Source organism: Triticum aestivum, chromosome 2A, assembly GCF_018294505.1.
Source record: "Triticum aestivum cultivar Chinese Spring chromosome 2A, IWGSC CS RefSeq v2.1, whole genome shotgun sequence".
Classification (NCBI taxonomy): domain Eukaryota; kingdom Viridiplantae; phylum Streptophyta; class Magnoliopsida; order Poales; family Poaceae; genus Triticum; species Triticum aestivum.
In genome coordinates this window covers 49,069,618-49,074,914 of record NC_057797.1, presented here as the reverse complement: position 1 = coordinate 49,074,914, position 5,297 = coordinate 49,069,618, and the positions used below count along the sequence as shown (strand labels likewise).

The 5,297-nt window shown below is 43.8% G+C and overlaps 1 long non-coding RNA gene across 1 annotated transcript; it reads right to left on the bottom strand.

Moving 5' to 3' along the window:
- Positions 1-1,081: 1,081 nt before the first annotated feature.
- On the bottom strand, positions 1,082-5,143 carry LOC123184646 (uncharacterized). The gene is made up of 2 exons (XR_006493005.1): positions 5,064-5,143; positions 1,082-1,432 (listed from the first exon to the last, which is right to left on the bottom strand). It is a non-coding gene; the product is annotated as an uncharacterized lncRNA (long non-coding RNA).
- Between the last annotated feature and the right edge of the window lie 154 nt (positions 5,144-5,297).

Below are 5,297 nucleotides of genomic sequence, written 5' to 3'. Positions count from 1 at the left end.
TTTAGAGCAATGACAATTTTAAATAGAAATCATTCGTATATGGGAACTAAGATTTGTGCAGAAACCATCTAATTTTTTGCCATGGACATTTGTTTTTTACTATGAATCTGCCATGGTTAATTTTTATTACGAATCTGCCATGGGCATTTTTAGTTTTTTTTTTATGATGGCATTCTGCTTTTTAAAGATGATGACATTTTTTTCTAGTACAACACAACTGCGCTTTATTTATGAAAGCAAAATAAAATCTGGGCTGGCTTGGGGGGGAGATGGATAGTGTGTTCGGGCCATGGGGTTCTCCTGCCACACGTGTAAGCAGTTTTAATGTTCGCCCACATAGGGTCGTGTGAGCTGGTTTGTGGATATGACCGGACGAGACGTGTGGTCGGGTGTCCATTGTGCCACACGTGTGGTGAATATCAGGGTCAAAAAAGATCTGTATGTTCTTCGTCAACGTCTAGTGATCTTCATAGTTTTGTGAGAATAATTTTTTCTTCTTGTCCTTTTGGCGGTGCCGTGAGGTTAGAGAGTTTTCTGTCCTCGCCGATCCAATCATTCAGATCTGATGAGTTTATGTTGTTGTGTCAAGCTTTTTTTATTGGTCTGATTCTTTATGGAGGTGAAATCTTGCATCGACGTCATAGTGAAGATATAGTGATTCGACAGCCTGCACTTCTAGGGAATCATCCCTAGCCCAAGTACGTTCATCGATTAAGGATTCCCATTTTTTGTATGGGCAACTCAAGGCGCTTTCAAAAACCATTATTGATAATGTTCGTGCGGGTGAAAGAATCAGAACATCGTTGCTCCATTCCAATTACAGCCTCTTTATCGAAGTCTTTGGAGTATTTTTTTCAAGCAGAGATAGAAGCGAAGAAGGTATTTTCAAAAGATTTTATTGTAATTCTTAGTCATGAGGTTACTTTGTATTATTTTGGGTCTTAGGTTTAAATCAGTGTACCTGTAATTGTTCTGAATATGAATAAAGTTTTTTTATGAGATAAATATGAATAAAGTTACAGACATTTCTCAAAAAAATCAGGGTCAAAAAAGATGGAAAGTAAAAAGAGAGAAGGAAATCTAACAAGAAACCCAAGCCGATACGATAAGTACAAATTTGAGAACGTATACAACGATCACGCTTTTTTTTACAGAATACAACGATCACGCATTGGTTCAACTCTGTAATACAAATAGGGAGTGCCTAGAACTCATCTGAATAAAATATAAATTGGTCTCATTCGCATGACGTCATCCATCTGTGTATAAAAGGTGTGGTCGTTCTATATTGTCGCTACTTCTTCCTGGGCCGTTCGTTGTTTGTTGTGTTTTTATGGACCAGTGCATAATAACGAAAGTTGTCCGTTGTTTGTTGTTGACCAATAGAAGCATGAAGCAGCTGGGCCCTTACCCTTATTTAGGGAGCGTTTTTCTGTTGTTGCCAAACATTATTAAAAAAATCAAATGAATTGCCTAAAAAGGAAAATGTTAAACAGCTAGAAAAGAAAAAAATCTGTGAAGAAATAAAAAAAATATGTATGTACATAAAAATGTTTATCGCATGAAACAAGGTTTGCCCGGCTCCGGCGATGGAGGGGCGATGACAGCGGCGCGCCTTCGGCTCGCTTCAGTGCTTATAGTCGCCGCTAGGTGGTCTACGGATCTGAATGTAATTTTTATTATTTCTAGTGTTCGTTATACTATCATGATTGAAGATAAATAGATCGGAAGTTAATCCCGCAAAAAAAAAGAAACATGTTCACCATGTATTTTTGAAAAATGTCACATATCAAAAAAGTGCACCAAGTATTTGGACAAAAATCATTGCGAATATAACTGGGGTTATATTCGTGCTTGGTACTAGCGAGCCATGTAACAATTTGAATATTTGAGTAAAACCAATTTGATTGCACCAATTGCGTGAGTGTTGTGACAGTTGCAGTTGCGACACCCTCCCTCTGACTAAGCGAGTGAGAGCTCATGGGCCGATCCATGTGTGTGTTATAGCAGTAATTCCATGATTTTAGCGTGGATAGGACCTCTCAAGAGACTCAAACGACCACCACCAACTGGCACCGAGACCGACACGTATAAAGACACCACAACAACACACCAAAAAACTTCATTTTCCTCTAGGAAATATTGTCTCCAACAAAAAACCCGACACGATATACAAATGAAAAAACACCTTCATAATATAGTTGATTTTTCACTCAAGTTAAAAATTAAAAATATATAGTAAAGAAATTTAAAAGAAACAAATGTAAACAAAAAATGATATAAGAAGAAATGTTAGTTGCACAGGCAATGTTTGCTTGGCGACTATATCAAAATAAATTATTGTGTATGATCGACGATGATACAACTATAAGCGTTCAACGGTGTGAAACTAGAATCAAATATATATATATATATAGAGAGAGAGAGAAAATCCATCCTATCACCCGGTGGTAGTTACCCCACATGTCTCATATACTAGCATGTGGTACTATATATACTATTTTATTATTTTGAATATGTGCATATACTATATCTAAGATATTTCAAAACAAGTTACATGAAAAAATTGCATATGAGCCCATAATTTTTGTTATATTTGTAAAATACGTACATATTTGTACGTAAAAAAGTGCATACTCAAAAACTGGTACATACTACCTAAAAATTTGTATATATACTACCTAATCATTGTTATATACTACATACTACACGTACATACTCTCGGTTTCGACAGGTACTACATACAACATACAAAACTCAAGTGGTGGTAACTACCACTGCTTGTAGGAAACATTTGTCCTATATATATATATATATATATATATATATATATATATATATATATATATATATTCAAAAACATTATGTGTTCTCATGCGGGAAATACCAGAGATGGTTTGTGCGTTCCGAGAAATAAAACACAAAAAAGGGCCAAAATAAAAAGTGCTTGTATGCACCCACTGTCAAGGGAAATGATAGAAATCACACCTATGTGATGCTAAGATAAAAACCGTCGATAACCACCGACAACCCTCTCCCAACTCAGTTGCGGGCGTTTCATACCTCTTGCAGTTGCGCCTGAGTATGATGAGTTGCAGTTGTACGACTGAGTATGATGAGTACGGGCGTTTTCTCAAGGGGTCCCAGTTGCATGTGCCCAGGTTTTGTCAACTCTTGTCAACAAACACACACACCCTAGTTGTGATGGGCAACTTACAACTGAAGACCCTTAACAAAAAAAAAACACACACACACCCCCTAGTTGCAAGTTGCCCATCGACTCGCAACTGGGGGTCCTCAACAAACACACATCCTCCTAGTTGCAAGTCGATGCTTGACATGCAACTAGGGACCCCTTGTGAAAAAGACACACACACACACCTCTAGTGCAAGTCCGTTATCGACAAGCAATCGGGGACCCGCAACACACACACACATCCCCTAGTTGTGAATTGATGGTCAACTTGCGACTGAGGGTCCTCAACAAACACACACACACCCTAGTTGTGAGTCGATACTTGACATGCAACTGGCCCCCTTGAGAAAAAGACACACAAACAAAACACACACACACACACACGCACACATACCCCCTAGTTGCAAGTTGATGGTCAACTTGCAACTGGGGGTTCTCAACAAACACACACCTGCTACATGCGAGTTTGATGGTCAACATGCAACTGGGGACCCTTGACAAAAAGACACACACACACCTTTAGTTGTGAGTCGGTTATCAACATGCAACTAGTGACCCTCTACACACACACATCCTTAGTTGCGAGTTGATGAGCGGGGTGCCACAGGGGGCCACAACAAAACACACACCCTCTACAAACACATACACACACACACACACATCCTTAGTTGCGACTCGATGAGCGGGTTGCAACGGGGGCCACAATGAAAGACACACACACACAACAAGACCCCTAGTTGCGAGTTGATGGTCAACTTGCAATTAGGGGACACGAATAAAACAAGAAGCACCATAAACGAAGATGACTAGACATCACTGAGGTGATTTTTTGTCAAAAGAGACCACCTGCCGGATCGAAATGACAAAAAAGACCATCTCTGAATTAGATTGACAAAAGAGACCCCCTCGGTCGTGGCGGCAGGCGCGCCAGGCGACACGTGGCACCTGCCGCCACGCCGTGAGGCGGCCGACCCCGCCGCCACGCTGCCAGGCGGCGAGTCGCTGGCGACAGGATTCCAGGCGGCAACGGAACGGTGACTGGTCTGGTGGGCCACGCCGCCACCATTTGAGGCGGCCGCCACTGTACCTGCTGCGCTCGGGCCGACACACTGCTACTGCCGCACGCGGGACGGGTGGGCCCTGCCGCCACCGTGTGAGGCGGCTGGCACTGTAGCTGGTGGCATTGTATTATGTGTACCACACACTGGAGCGCATTTGCTTGAACCGGACATAGCAGCTTTTTGGTCGTCCAATCAGCCTAATCACTAGAGATGATCTTAGCTAGCACCGGAAATGCATCTAGTCAAAACCATGCATGCAATGATGCCACTCAGTGACCCAACCCGTGCATGCAATGGTGGCAGCAACTACAGTTCCGGCCGCCTAATACGGTGGCGGCAGGGTCCACCATACCCATGCTCCGTTCCGTCCTGTGTGGCGAGGGGCTGAAAAACTGTAAATGCACATGCTGCCGTCTAGCAGCGTGGCGGCGGGGCCGGCCGTCTCACGGCGTGGCGGCAGGTGCCACGTGTCGCCTGGCGCGCCTGCCGCCACGATCGAGGGGGTCTCTTTTGTCAATCTAATTCTGTGATGGTCTTTTTTGTCATTTCGATCCGGCAGGTGGTCTCTTTTGACAAAAAATCCACTGAGGTCGCCGTCACGGAACCATACAAATCTACTACTACTACAAAAGAGTCGACATCATGGATAAAAGGGGTATGGCAGCGCAGCCAACCTATATCGCTTGTTTGACAGGGACTGGATCGACAGCGCCACCGCCACCACCGCCACCAATCGGCTCCACGGGATCGAATGAATGAAAGACGACCTCCTAAATCCATAAAAAAAAACAGCACGAATCTCTCACCGGCCCCGCTCCAACCGCAATGAAGGCGGAAACAAACAGTGCCACACCTGTCGGCGCCGCTCGTCCGTGATCACGTAGCCTGCATCGCAAACCAGTCAAAAAGAGGCGGTTAATAATTCAGAGACCACGGAGGTGCCCAGCCCAGATCCACCGGGAGGCAGGCGCGCGCGCGGGCGCATCCGCGCCGCATTCGCCGAGCCCCCAATCGGAGCGGGCGGGGGAGGAGAGGGAGAG